At 35.1% G+C, this 15,837-nt stretch overlaps 2 long non-coding RNA genes across 2 annotated transcripts; one reads left to right on the top strand and one right to left on the bottom strand.

The window, feature by feature from the left end:
• Positions 1-247: 247 nt before the first annotated feature.
• Positions 248-8,145, top strand: LOC105666900. The gene is made up of 3 exons (XR_001099653.3): positions 248-469; positions 553-595; positions 1,019-8,145. It is a non-coding gene; the product is annotated as an uncharacterized LOC105666900 (long non-coding RNA).
• A 3,766-nt stretch (positions 8,146-11,911) lies between these two features.
• Positions 11,912-15,556, bottom strand: LOC125386487. The gene is made up of 2 exons (XR_007226663.1): positions 14,945-15,556; positions 11,912-14,662 (listed from the first exon to the last, which is right to left on the bottom strand). It is a non-coding gene; the product is annotated as an uncharacterized LOC125386487 (long non-coding RNA).
• Positions 15,557-15,837: the final 281 nt, after the last annotated feature.

The following is a 15,837-nucleotide window of genomic DNA, read 5'->3' as shown; positions in this document are numbered from 1 at the left end:
TTGTATTCACAATATAAAATATTGTACAATTATTACATAGTTTGAATATATTCTGCATTTACATATTTTATACACTTTGATATATAATATCTAAATAAAAATTTGCAGCGTAATAGTGACAATTTTCAAGATGTAAAGTCGTTATTGTATTGTAGTAAAATTGAAATATAATCGGCGCAGAAACATTTGCGCAGCGTACAGGATTCGCCGCTTATAGTCCAGAAGCATAGCCAATCAACAAGCAGTACGAATCTGCCTTTGTTAGAGATGGCATTGTTCAACAGTCTTTCATATTCGAGACGCGGTAGCGTGAACGTGCTACGGAATACTTACCTACTTGAACGTTACAATTTTTGTGTTTAGCAAGTGTTTTAGCGATTGGTAAGAAGTGCTAGATGCTGGATAAAATATAAAATCTAATTATTCGAAAGTCGACTTGTAAATTATCTATAAAAAGGATTTATTCAGAGTAAATATTTTATACTTGCAAATTTTAAGAATTATAAACTTCCTGTGAATTATTTTAATCTAATAACTTTGTTCTGTTTCTAGGATGGACCATACGGCAACCAGATAGATTATTCCACATGTGGAAGTAAGTCGTAGAAACCAGTACAGTTTTCTTATTTTTTTTCCTTTTTTCTTATTTTTATTATATCCTTCGTCTCTAATGCATTTGCATATTTATATTCATATAAGAGTGATGTTATACGTATTTATGTTTTAGTTTTAATTAAATATATTGATTATAGCTTTTTATATAAAAGTTATATCGTTGTTCCCATTTTATTTTCTTCCTCTAAAAATGCTTTTATCAAAGATAATGCTTATTGAGAACCAAAAATAAAGTCAGTCATCGATAATGGTTACTAATAACAGAACTTAACGTATAATTATTTCTCTAATTGAATATTATGTTCTTATAAAATAATTATGTTTTTGTTAATATTAATTATTCTTCGAATCTCGTTTTGTATTTATCTCATAGATAGTAATTTTTTTACGAAATTTGTTTAAGAACCCTCCCCTGATGCACTTCGTGATACACAAAGAAGCTTCTTCCAGTAACACAATTCCTCACAAATTCTTTTCCATGCTGTTATGGTAAGTTTTTACCCTATTTCTTTTTGATTATTTACTATTGCTGTATTATTTGTTATAATGTCCGCATTTTAATCGTAAAATGCAGTTTCATTTTTAAAAAAGTGATACAGTATATTCATTCGTTACCTTTTCTATTTATTAATCAAAAATTATGAATGAAAAAACACAAATCTCAGTTCTCAGATTCTGTTGCAAGTCATTACAATTAGATATGGACATGATTTGAATAATGTACCGGGTCTGATATCTACAAAATCGCCTAAAACTTTCAATTTTTATATGTATTTTATATGTAGATATTTTATTATACACAGAAATTTATTATACATAGAAACCTAACCTCAATATTTAACCAATGGCGAAACAGAAAGCGGCAGAATATCTCACGTGAGATTGATGTTATCAGAAAAAGTTTTAACAAAAGTTGTTTAGTTCGGATGAAGACATTACATACGGAGCAAATTACTTTTTTGTAGATCCAGTAGTAGGGTTTCATTTCAACTTCATTTTTACAAATGGAACCATATATTTTTTTATACATTCATCGATCAATCTTTGTATTTCTTATGAAAAAATTAAAAAGATCTAGTTCTTAGGTCTTAGTTTACCAGATATCTTAACTTGAATTCATCGTATGAAAGCCAGGTAAGGACGCGAAACGGCACTCTTGTGTTTACGTTGTACCTGTTTTTCGTTTATTTCTGCGTAAACACAATACTGCTTCGTGTCATGTGTTTATCTTTCATACGACAATTTAAACGGAAGATATAATTTAAATTAACAATTTTTCGACATAAATAGGTTAATATTTTTTTATATGATATGAAACGTTACGTTATCGGTTACACTACTGTTGTTTACAAAGCACGAGTTTCGGCTGATTGGTAGGTTAAAAAAAAAAAACAATAACAAGAAAGAACCGATTCGGAAGGACGAACCTTTCGTTTACCTCCGAATCTTTCATCAAACAGGTCATATTGTAGGATGTTAACATACTTTCCGCGGTGAACGTATGTAATATTGTTTATGAATATTGTTTTGTTATAGTTATTAACTATACTTATTGTTATATATATTTATATTGTACTATAAGAATGTAGCCTAAAATCCGCCTGTTTTAAACCCCCTCCTTTAATATGTAATAATGTAAATAATTATGTAATTAGATACTTGTAGACATGAACGCACAAAAGATATATGGATGCTAACATTATTTCGTTTAACGGAATCATCGAACAACACAAACAATTCCTTTTCACATTATTTTCCGAGATAAGAAGGCGCAGTTCCGTTTTTAACGGAAACTACGAGGGTTGTCTGACCCATCTCATTATTTTCCATTTATAATTTCTATAAAAAAACTAAATCGTCACCGCGATGTGTGTATTATCGTCTGCTTATACTTTAACTCGTACCTCCCGTCCCGACATCTGCACGCTGCTTGAACGGAGAGCACATCAAAATCAGATTCGCACTTAATGTTTTAAATACCATTGTATTACCGTTATCGATATGATTCACATATTTCACACATCATAATTTTTTTGAGAGCAAAAATATTTCAGTCATAGCGTCTACCCCCAATTTTTCTGCACTTTTCTCTTGTGGTTGACAGAACATTCATAAGCATCTGTTTCCTTCCATTTTTTATGTTCTGGAGTTTCTTCCCTTTCCTTCCAATACTAAATTGAGTGTCAGGAAGCATATTTTACTTTGTGAAGGGATGCCTTGTTCAGTGAAGTATGTTATATTATAGAACTTATACAGGTCTTGTATCTTTACAATATCACTTTTTTAATTTCTGATATAGATGTCCACAGCTCATAGTACTTTCTGAAACACAGGATGCACCTAACTCGCTTTTCTTTCCCCGCGTTATTTGAAAACTTATTATCACATATAAAACAGCTCACAGGTTTGATAATTTCGATCGATGACTCTATGTCGGATTTCTTTCTGATAAACACGTTCCTGATTTCGTTCTTTCGTATCTTTCTCGAGGTATGAAATTAGGCAGGAAACCATTTTCTGAGCGTGAGAGTTCAAGAAGCGAGAGAACAGGATTGCCAGTTTTGAATATGAAAATAGAAGCAATGTGCATCAAAACTAAAGCTTAGAATTGAGGTGTGAGTGTTGTCCGGATAGTTGTAACTGCTGGCTGTAGATGTCGCTAATGGGATACTGCTGCATTTTTGGCCAAATTAAGTCTTGTGCAAGAAAAATCGGACTACGGACTCCGGGATTTGAACCTGGATCCCGAACGTTTGTAATCTCTGCGCTGCCGTTGTCCGGTCCTAGTTGGTGTCGAGTGCCGCTACAGAATTATATACTTTAGTTGAAATACGATCTCAAATGTTAGGAAATAACGTAGTATACCACTAGCGAAAAAATACAGCGCTACAGAAACCTCTCGAAACGCATTTCTTTTCGTTTGCTGTTACTTTTCTAGCGATATATCTATTTCAAATTCCGATTGCCGCTCATAGATTGGTGCACTTAACAGGAGTACAAGTCCCCCTTGATACCATTCAATTTCTATATGAAACATTTTGCCCTATTTTTATACGTATAGAAATAATAGCGCATATACACTTAAAATGGACATATTGTATACGTTATGACTTTATGACTTATGACTGTTTAATGTAATTATAACGGTATTTACATGTAGATTCTATCTCAAAAAACATGAAATTTAAGAAAAAATATTAAATTGAAGTTAAGTTTCGCTTGCGATGAACCAAGTATCTAACTGAGGTTGGTGATGCGTGTGATTTCGATACCCAATCTTGCAGAGATTCTTCGTAGCGAATCTGTTGACCAGCTAAACCCGTTTAACCTTTCTTACTACCCGTTTCACACCTCAGAAGTTAGGAAAAAATTAATACTGGCAAATAAGAAGGAAATCGTGGCGCTCGTGAGATTTTCGTTTAAAGTATTTTTACTTTGCGTTGGCCCTAACTTTTCTATAGTCTAAATCGAGCGTACGATCTCTAAATAAATCGGGAAGGATATACGTTGCGCTGACATAACTCCTTCTCTCTTAAATGTGATATCGTTCGTTGGGATGCTTTCACAATCGTAGATCGAACGCGTGGTAAGAAAATGTTGAAGCGAACTATTGCACTGTAGCCTGCGTGTTTCTATGTGTATATGTAGGACTTATCGTTGCATCTTTTGTGTGTGTAAATTTTCCTTGGCTACGGTCCATTCCTTGAAGAAAATGGTCAGCTGCTATCGGCTGTAATGTTTAGCTTGGACAATTGATGTGTCAATTCTTTATTTTCACGACAGACTGTGCAGGATCACTCACGGAATGACTCAATTACGATACAGCTTGATTCCGTTCTTGCTTGTTCTTCCAGAACGTTTTTATCCTAACAGTTTCAATCTTCATTTTATTAGTCTTGAATTGGAATACCATCCACTCTGACCGTCTCTGAATGAGACAATTTAGCAATTTTTTAGCCTTTATTCCCGCAGTGACAAAGAGTAGACTACGACGATGTTGCCCACATGACACGATATACTTATAATTTGAAAACTGTGGTCTAATACGGTTTGAAAATTGAACAAATCACCGTGTAACACGTTATTTGCATAACATCCTTTCACTCCATCGAGAATGGTTTTCAATCATTGGAGAAATTGAATAAGAAAATAACGAAAGGCAGACCATTGAATTATAAAGCAGTCGACAGTCATAACAGTTTGTCCCTTCAGACATATGTACGGCATCGTATTCCACCGTATAGCACCGTATATCACCGTATTCTAGGAGCTTCAATTTTTGCCTAACCAGTTTTGAAATGGGAACAGAAAGCACTAGTTTAAGTGCGCAGCTAATAATGTTGGCGTGAACTTCTCGGTAACAAGTGAACGTATAGAAGCACGTATAGAAGAACGTCGGCAGAGATTTTAAATTTCGTTCAGTCACATTTGGACACAATATGCCGCGAAGTGAAATGAAGTTATTAATTCGCGATATTCGGAAGTGGAGAGAAACAGTTTTTTTTTTAAATATCCGGCAAGAGACGTGGTGTGTAGCTGCAGAAAGTTGGAGATGTAGAAGCAGGCTACTTATAGGGTTGCACTCTTGGGGTACCGGGGCTTAATCCGCTTGGACTGAAAAATGTCTCATACTCCAGTCGCATGCTGGAAAAGAAAATCTGTTACGTGTACGGTGGAAATAGAAAACAAACATGATGGAAATAGACAATAGATGATAAATTGATAATTTATTATCGCGAAATTTGGAGGTCCAACACTCCTCATCTTTGAGTGATTTAGGTGAATGCTACACAGTATTTTAAATTGTGTATTACTTATGTGCAATGTAATATGTGAACTTCAAGCTTTGTGGAAATATAACTTTTCTCGTTATTGAAAAGTGTGCAAAATTCAATCCCCAAATACTTATCAGCTGGATATCCTTTTAGGGCAAATAAAACGGTTTTTTATTTGATCTTGATTTCTACAATATTTGCACCTTGCACAGCAACTGACAGCAACTCAGTTCTATTCCTTCTATTTGTTCTCTACTCAAGAGTTGCATTATTATGTGTGGCTTCAATAGATTTTACAATTTCAAACTATTCAGAAATGACTCCATAAACGAATAATACATAAGAAAGTTCGTCAATTTTGTTCCCTTTGAAGTCTCACGTGGATCACTGTAAAGCTTGTATTTTAAATTGTGTATTACATATGTACAATTTAATATGTGAAGTTGAGGCTTTGTGGAAACATAACTTTTCTCGTTATTGAAAAGTGTGCAAAATTCAATCCCCAAATATTTATCAGCTGGATATCATTTTAGGGCAAATGAAACGGTGTTTTATTAGACCTTGATTTCTACAATTTTTGCACCTTGCACAGCAACTGACAGCAACTCAGTTCTATTCCTTCTATTTGTTCTCTACTCAAGAGTTGCATTATTATGTGTGGCTTCAATAGATTTTACAATTTCAAACTATTCGGAAATGACTCCATAAACGAATAATACATAAGAAAGTTCGTCAATTTTGTTCCCTTTGAAGTCTCACGTGGATCACTGTAAAGCTTGTATTTTAAATTGTGTATTACATATGTACAATTTAATATGTGAAGTTGAGGCTTTGTGGAAACATAACTTTTCTCGTTATTGAAAAGTGTGCAAAATTCAATCCCCAAATATTTATCAGCTGGATATCATTTTAGGGCAAATGAAACGGTGTTTTATTAGACCTTGATTTCTACAATTTTTGCACCTTGCACAGCAACTGACAGCAACTCAGTTCTATTCCTTCTATTTGTTCTCTACTCAAGAGTTGCATTATTATGTGTGGCTTCAATAGATTTTACAATTTCAAACTATTCAGAAATGACTCCATAAACGAATAATACATAAGAAAGTTCGTCAATTTTGTTCCCTTTGAAGTCTCACGTGGATCACTGTAAAGCTTGTATTTTAAATTGTGTATTACATATGTACAATTTAATATGTGAAGTTGAGGCTTTGTGGAAACATAACTTTTCTCGTTATTGAAAAGTGTGCAAAATTCAATCCCCAAATATTTATCAGCTGGATATCATTTTAGGGCAAATGAAACGGTGTTTTATTAGACCTTGATTTCTACAATTTTTGCACCTTGCACAGCAACTGACAGCAACTCAGTTCTATTCCTTCTATTTGTTCTCTACTCAAGAGTTGCATTATTATGTGTGGCTTCAATAGATTTTACAATTTCAAACTATTCAGAAATGACTCCATAAACGAATAATACATAAGAAAGTTCGTCAATTTTGTTCCCTTTGAAGTCTCACGTGGATCACTGTAAAGCTTGTATTTTAAATTGTGTATTACATATGTACAATTTAATATGTGAAGTTGAGGCTTTGTGGAAACATAACTTTTCTCGTTATTGAAAAGTGTGCAAAATTCAATCCCCAAATATTTATCAGCTGGATATCATTTTAGGGCAAATGAAACGGTGTTTTATTAGACCTTGATTTCTACAATTTTTGCACCTTGCACAGCAACTGACAGCAACTCAGTTCTATTCCTTCTATTTGTTCTCTACTCAAGAGTTGCATTATTATGTGTGGCTTCAATAGATTTTACAATTTCAAACTATTCAGAAATGACTCCATAAACGAATAATACATAAGAAAGTTCGTCAATTTTGTTCCCTTTGAAGTCTCACGTGGATCACTGTAAAGCTTGTATTTTAAATTGTGTATTACATATGTACAATTTAATATGTGAAGTTGAGGCTTTGTGGAAACATAACTTTTCTCGTTATTGAAAAGTGTGCAAAATTCAATCCCCAAATATTTATCAGCTGGATATCATTTTAGGGCAAATGAAACGGTGTTTTATTAGACCTTGATTTCTACAATTTTTGCACCTTGCACAGCAACTGACAGCAACTCAGTTCTATTCCTTCTATTTGTTCTCTACTCAAGAGTTGCATTATTATGTGTGGCTTCAATAGATTTTACAATTTCAAACTATTCAGAAATGACTCCATAAACGAATAATACATAAGAAAGTTCGTCAATTTTGTTCCCTTTGAAGTCTCACGTGGATCACTGTAAAGCTTGTACTTTAAATTGTGTATTACATATGTACAATTTAATATGTGAAGTTGAGGCTTTGTGGAAACATAACTTTTCTCGTTATTGAAAAGTGTGCAAAATTCAATCCCCAAATATTTATCAGCTGGATATCCTTTTAGGGCAAATGAAACGGTGTTTTATTAGATCTTGATTTCTACAATATTTGCACCTTGCACAGCAACTGACAGCAACTCAGTTCTATTCCTTCTATTTGTTCTCTACTCAAGAGTTGCATTATTATGTGTGGCTTCAATAGATTTTACAATTTCAAACTATTCAGAAATGACTCCATAAACGAATAATACATAAGAAAGTTCGTCAATTTTGTTCCCTTTGAAGTCTCACGTGGATCACTGTAAAGCTTGTATTTTAAATTGTGTATTACATATGTACAATTTAATATGTGAAGTTGAGGCTTTGTGGAAACATAACTTTTCTCGTTATTGAAAAGTGTGCAAAATTCAATCCCCAAATATTTATCAGCTGGATATCATTTTAGGGCAAATGAAACGGTGTTTTATTAGACCTTGATTTCTACAATTTTTGCACCTTGCACAGCAACTGACAGCAACTCAGTTCTATTCCTTCTATTTGTTCTCTACTCAAGAGTTGCATTATTATGTGTGGGTTCAATAGATTTTACAATTTCAAACTATTCAGAAATGACTCCATAAACGAATAATACATAAGAAAGTTCGTCAATTTTGTTCCCTTTGAAGTCTCACGTGGATCACTGTAAAGCTTGTATTTTAAATTGTGTATTACATATGTACAATTTAATATGTGAAGTTCAGGCTTTGTGGAAACATAACTTTTCTCGTTATTGAAAAGTGTGCAAAATTCAATCCCCAAATATTTATCAGCTGGATATCCTTTTAGGGCAAATGAAACGGTGTTTTATTTGACCTTGATTTCTACAATTTTTGCACCTTGCACAGCAACTGACAGCAACTCAGTTCTATTCCTTCTATTTGTTCTCTACTCAAGAGTTGCATTATTATGTGTGGCTTCAATAGATTTTACAATTTCAAACTATTCAGAAATGACTCCATAAACTAATAATACATAAGAAAGTTCGTTAATTTTGTTCCCTTTGAAGTCTCACGTGGATCACTATAAAGCTTGTATTTTAAATTCTGTATTACATACGTGCAATTTAATATGTGAAGTTGAGGTTTTGTGGAAATATAACTTTTCTCGTTATTGAAAAGTGTGCAAAATTCAATCCCCAAATATTTATCAGCTGGATATCATTTTAGGGCAAATGAAACGGTGTTTTATTTGATCTTGATTTCTACAATTTTTGCACCTTGCACAGCAACTGACAGCAACTCAGTTCTATTCCTTCTATTTGTTCTCTACTCAAGAGTTGCATTATTATGTGTGGGTTCAATAGATTTTACAATTTCAAACTATTCAGAAATGACTCCATAAACGAATAATACATAAGAAGGTTTGTCAATTTTGTTCCCTTTGGAGTCTCACGTGGATCACTGTAAAGCTTGTATTTTAAATTGTGTATTACATATGTACAATTTAATATGTGAACTTGAAGCTTTGTGGAAATATAACTTTTCTCGTTTTTGAAAAGTGTGCAAAATTCAATCCCCAAATATTTATCAGCTGGATATCCTTTTAGGGCAAATGAAACGGTGTTTTATTTGATCTTGATTTCTACAATTTTTGCACCTTGCACAGCAACTGACAGCAACTCAGTTCTATTCCTTCTATTTGTTCTCTACTCAAGAGTTGCATTATTATGTGTGGGTTCAATAGATTTTACAATTTCAAACTATTCAGAAATGACTCCATAAACGAATAATACATAAGAAGGTTTGTCAATTTTGTTCCCTTTGGAGTCTCACGTGGATCACTGTAAAGCTTGTATTTTAAATTGTGTATTACATATGTACAATTTAATATGTGAACTTGAAGCTTTGTGGAAATATAACTTTTCTCGTTTTTGAAAAGTGTGCAAAATTCAATCCCCAAATATTTATCAGCTGGATATCCTTTTAGGGCAAATGAAACGGTGTTTTATTTGATCTTGATTTCTACAATTTTTGCACCTTGCACAGCAACTGACAGCAACTCAGTTCTATTCCTTCTATTTGTTCTCTACTCAAGAGTTGCATTATTATGTGTAGGTGCAATAAATTTTACAACTTCAAACTCTTCAGCAATGACTCCATAAACTAATAATACATAAGAAATTTCTTCAATTTTGTTCCGTTTGAAGTCTTACGTGGATCACTGCAATTTAGCGGCTTTTTATGCATTTTATACTCGTGTGTCTTTATCTTTTTCTAAACTCTTCGGTAAGCTTTTCTTTTTTACGGTCGCTTACCCAATGTGGTAGCAACGAACGAAACGGACGACATCTTGTCATCGCCCCCCCCCCCTTAGCACAATCTCCCGTAATGATTGCTTGTCCCAGAAAAAGAATCCCGGGTCACTTATTGCCGCTTCCGATTCCACCGACATCTTCCTTCGCACTCCGGTTTTCATCTCCTGCTCGCCAGACGCAGAAACACGCCCCGGGGCCTGGCGTACCAGCCAGCCCGTTGAATTCGGCTACTCTCGGCCGCTGCATTGTATGGACCCGCCAACTTGTCCGAAATTCTTCATAAGAACAATATCAGATCCATTGGGATTTCTCAAGACGTGTTACTACACCACGAGAACCGATACCCGTCTCGTACTGCCCAAATATCGAGCCTCAGTTTCGTGCTTATATCGTGCTTAAATATCGTGCTTCAGTTTCAAGGTAGAAATTGCTCGAATTTCCTTCCCTCTAAGCTCATATTAGTTTATTTTGAATTTTTTTAATCGCGTTGCAATATTCTGCCTTCAAGATCTGGGTCGTGTTGTTCCACATGCCCGCTAGAGTTCATAGTCAGTTGAGTCATATAAATAAATTAGAGTTGCTACAATCGAAGATCCTCAGAATAGTAGTCAACGCCCCATGGTATATCAGAAACGAGGATATACGCAAGGATCTAATAATACCAACGGTCAAAGAAGAAAAATACAAGGAAAGAATGGCAACAAATCCAAACCAGCTGGCTGTTGATGCGAGTAAAACTCTCAGAAAAAGAAGACTAAAGAGAAAACACCTCACTGACCTCACTAATGAAATAAAATAGAGCAACTGGAAGACAGTATCCCGCTTGATAGCCATTGTGGATAGCCATCCACACGTTAATTAACAATAAAGCTAGAAGAATCTACCGAGTGTCTAGTTGGACAAATTACAAAGTATGTATTTTTGAATTATACGTAGCGCAAGATTTACGTGACAGTGCAGTACAATGGAGTGAGCACAGTGAGCAGAGGAACGCGATTAATATGATTGTATGATGTTATATACGTGATATCTGAAATTGTCAGAATGTAATAATATCTTCAGTTTTCAAGGCTGAAATAATTATGCGGCGTAATAAACTAAATAAATCAGCAAATAGTTCGAACAGGCAATACCTGGCGATTTAAAATTAATATGATGAAATACCTAAGCATTTCAGAATAATGTGCGGAACTAAAGAACAGAGGGCATTCTGCTAGTAATGAATTAGGGCGTGAACAAACAAAAGCTATTATTGAAGGCTTGAAGAATGTAGAAAAGAAATAGAAATATATCCGAAATCCATCTGGTAATAATAGTCCATCTGATCATAAGATCATTGGCAACAGAAATCCTAAATTTTTCTTCACAAATCACTTTATGGAAATCTTGAACAAATCATTCAACCACCAACTTTTTAGTGTTTCAAGCAGTTAAAATCCTACAAGACTTTGTAAACTGTTGAAACTCTTTTTCAAAGGTAGTAGTAGTATGTTTTAGGCAATGAAAGCGAAAAGAGCTATTCAACCTAACATTTTACGTTAATTAATTAACCAGGGGATATCGTAAAACATGTACATAAAGATTTTGTTACGAAGATTTCCTTTCTACAAAAGATTTTAGTAGACTGTCGTTGGCTTTTACAACTAGATGTTCCAAGCTGTTATTTTAGCTATAAAGTGTGTGGTAGGTTTCGGGTACGAAGAGATCGTGTGTTCTTATACGTTGCACTGAAATAAGATATGCTTTATTACAAATACCGCGTTGGTTACTCCTCTTCCTTTTCTGAATGCGAATTAGCTCTCTTCCAGTTTGTTTTCAATCTCTGCTTTCAGTCGTTCGTCCAGTATCCCTGCATAGATGTGCAATCTGTATGCTGTATCCATTAATGTTACTCCTTTGTAACTCTTCTACTCTCTTGTCCCCCTTCTTATATATCGGACATATTACTCCTTTTTTCCAATCTTCTGGTATCCCCTCCCCATTTCATATTTTCCTTAACAACTCCCATAATACCTCCCCCACATTCTTCGGTGCATACTTCCATACCTCATTTTCTAACCTGTCTTCCACCATTGCTTTCTTTTCCTTCAAGTTTCTTAGCTGGTAGATCACCTCTTCCTTCTCTACATTATCTTCTCTTTCCTCCACTATTTTCTCTTCCGCTCTATGCCCCTCCATTTTTCTGCCCTCTTTGTGCTCTGTCCCTTCTAAAATTTCCATAAAGTGATTTTTTCACTCTTCTTCGCTTATATCCTCATCTATACCTTCTCTTCTTCTTCTATATTTATTTATGTATTTCCACGCTTCTTGTTCTGTTTTGATCTTCTTTATTTTCTCCATTTCTTCTTCGCGTCTTTCCTTTCTTTGTTTGCACTACTGTTTGAATGTCTTTTTTTCCTCTATGAGCGCTTCTCTGCTGCATTTTCCTTCCGTAAAGTTTGTCATCTTCCTTCTCATCTCTCTTTTCCTTTCTTTTCACTCCTTGTAGTACTATGCTTTCTCTCCCATGCACCATTTCCTTATCTTCATTTTCTTCTTTGGCATTGCTTCGTTTATCTTCTTTTTGATTTCATTCCAGATTTCTTCTACTGTTCTACCCTTGCAGATCCAGTCTTTACATGTCTACACTGAAATATAAAAACTAAATTTATTGAGAATGTGAGGGGGGGCCGAACTGGATCGTAGGCTTATATACAGGGTGCTAGGAAATATTGTTAAAAATTTTAGGTCATAGTACTCGTGAAACGAAAGAAAAAAGCTTAAATTAACGTGGATCAAAAAATTTACTCCAGTAAAAACATTTCTTTTTACTATTCCATTTATATTGTATATAATTATTTACCTATCCTGCAGATAGCTACTAAGAAGTATCCGGAGTCTTCGGGGCATTTTTCTTTCTTCTGCCTCTTGGAGGATCTTATTCCAACAGGAGTATTAAACGTGTTTTTGATATCGATCTCTGCGATTACGCATATCATGTTTTTCCTCTCACAGGTTTCCGCGAGGTCGTCGACCCGGCACGAAGTGTCGACCGTACTCTTCTTTTTCCTGAATCCCTATTGATTTATATGGAAGGTGTCGAGATCTTCTTGATTAGAGTCTTAAACGTGTAACCCCAGACTTTACTGAATACTGGTATGTAGGATCTTTTCCTGGATTCGGAATGAGAAACACCATAGCCGTCTTCCATATCGCTGGTATCTTTTCACTTCTATTAACCTCATTGAATACTCTTTGCAGTTTTTCCGTTCTTCTTTCTGCTATTAATTTATCTTCTATCCACAGTACCCCGTCCACTCCCGCCGCTTTATTCGGATTAATCTTTCTACTCGCTTCTAATAGATCGTCCTCTGTAATTATTAGATCACATTCGTCGTCGTCGTCATTATAACCCTCATCTGTTCTTCTTATTCGTTCAGTTAGCCTGGTTTGAAAGAGTTTATGGATAATTTGTTAGACCTTGTTAACGTGGAGGCCGTCTGTTTGGATTTTTCGGACTATCTTGGACATAATAGCCCGATAAGGCCTCCCCCTGTTCAACGTGACGCAAAACCCCTTTCACCCTTTTTCTTTATTTTCGCGACATTTTCTCGCTAGACCATACCTTCTAATTTTAAATTCCTGGATCAATAGATCCGCGAACTATAATGCTCTTGCTTTGGCTCTTTGAGTTTCCCCTCTTTTCTTAAACACCTCCGCTGTAAGCATTTTTAGCTTTTCACACCAACAGTAATTTCTATACTTTCTTCCTATAGGAGGATAAATTTTCTTTAATTCGGAGACACATTACGCTTCTATAGTAGCCTAGAAGCGCTCACCATATGCCTCTTCGTCTTCAAAATTATGCATAAATAAGTTATCGCAATTAAGGTCAAATTTTTAAATTAAATTATTCATATCCATTTTCTTCTTAGAGTATTTAAAATATTTAACATTACGTCCCGTCTTAGTAGTTTTAATTCATGTAAAACATAAGTATGAATAACCTCTGACCATACGTTACGTATTTTACCACCCTTGTATTTCCTTGCCAATCCACTGTCCGTACTAATTACGTCAAGGAAGCTATTTTGTCTATTCTTGTAAAATATATACCTCTTATTTAGTCTAATAGCTACGATCCTATTTTTGCCTAGCATATCCAACAGGTATGTTCCCTTACGATCGGTTTTAATGCGGTAGCGTTACCACAAAAATCCCCGGCGATTATCATCGTAGGAAGGTCCCTCTTATTTATCCTGATCATATAGTCCAATTCATGTAAATAAGCATTGAATTGCTCTATATTGACATTTGGGGAACAATAGCCGCCTATGCAGTATCTATCGTTTACCTTGATCTTCACGATTCCCTTTCCTCTAAATAAGGTACTATCCTGCTTCTCTTGAAATAATGTAATTCATAGGGAAGCATCCCCTTTGTCATCGTTGTACCCGTATGTGCCTGTTGTTGGTATGGTTCCGAAATGAACACCACATCCACTTTAGCTTCGCAGCCATTCTGATACATTAAGTCCTTTAATATGACTACTACCTGACTATTTATAAAAAATCCAATTAAATTAGACCATGTCCACTTTGTCCACTATGTCCACTACCATATAACTTCCACCTGAAACATTTATTCATATTTTTGACACTTGCAGAAGTAATCGCTCGTATACATTCAAAATGGACATGCTGTATACGTTATGAGTCGCGACATACAATTCAGTGTAATAGTAACTGTATCGCCGCGTAGACCCTATCTCAGAAAACAAGACATTTCAAGAAGGATATTAAATTGAAGTTAAATTTCGATTACGACGAACCAAGAATCTAATCCTTCTGGTCATATGGATCGCCGGAGGTAAAAAGGTAATGTGAAATAATGTGTAGTAGCAATTCGATGTACCGCATAGTTCCTGAAGTCGATGATGCGCGTGATTTCGATACTCAATCTTGCAGAGATTCCTCGTAGCGAATCTGTTGACTAACTGAACCCATATAACATTTGTTACTGCCCTTTTCACACCTAAGAAATTGGGGAAAAATTAGTACTGGCGAATAAGAGGAAGTCGTGACGTTCGTGAGATTTTCGTTTAAAGGATTTCTACTGTGGAGGATTGGTCGTGTAGAGTATTGATTAATAAGGAAAACCAAAATAAAATCGTAGCCGTTCGTCAAGTATATTTAAAATGAATAAATATACGTGTACAGACTCCCTGACACAATACAAATCTCGTTAGTCTTCGTCGCGGAGATACTCGTCAATCTCGATATAGATTGTTCGATAATTCGCAATTAATTACCTTAAACTCTTATAATCTTCTGTTCTCGCTTGCGATAGCGTCCGTATATTTATATTGGTTAGAGGAGAACCGGAACATTTAAATTCGTCGTTGTTCGACGGTTGCGCGTAGCGGCGACATTGTTTTGCCCGGAGTTTATTTGTTTTTACCTTTCTCATAATCTAACGTTTTTGACAATTCGAGGCAAAACCACAACATAATTCGAAATGTTCGTTGACTCATGTGCCGCTACACTACTTTGCGCTGCCCCTAACTTTTCCATCGTCTAAATCGGGCGTACGGTCTCTAAATAAATATGAAAGGATATACATTGCGTGAACATAACTCGTTCTCTCTTAGATGGGATATCGTTTGTTGGGATGCTTTTACAATCATAGATCGAACGCGTGGCAAGAAAATGTTGAAGCGAACTATTGCACTGTAGCCTGCGTGTTTCTATGTGTATATGTAGGACTTATCGTTGCATCTTTTGTGTGTGTAAATTTTCCTTGGCTAC

Source organism: Bombus terrestris, chromosome 16 (genome assembly GCF_910591885.1).
Source record: "Bombus terrestris chromosome 16, iyBomTerr1.2, whole genome shotgun sequence".
NCBI classification, from domain to species: Eukaryota; Metazoa; Arthropoda; class Insecta; order Hymenoptera; family Apidae; genus Bombus; species Bombus terrestris.
The sequence above is the reverse complement of the archived record's forward strand: the minus strand, read 5'-3'. Positions and strand labels throughout refer to the sequence as shown.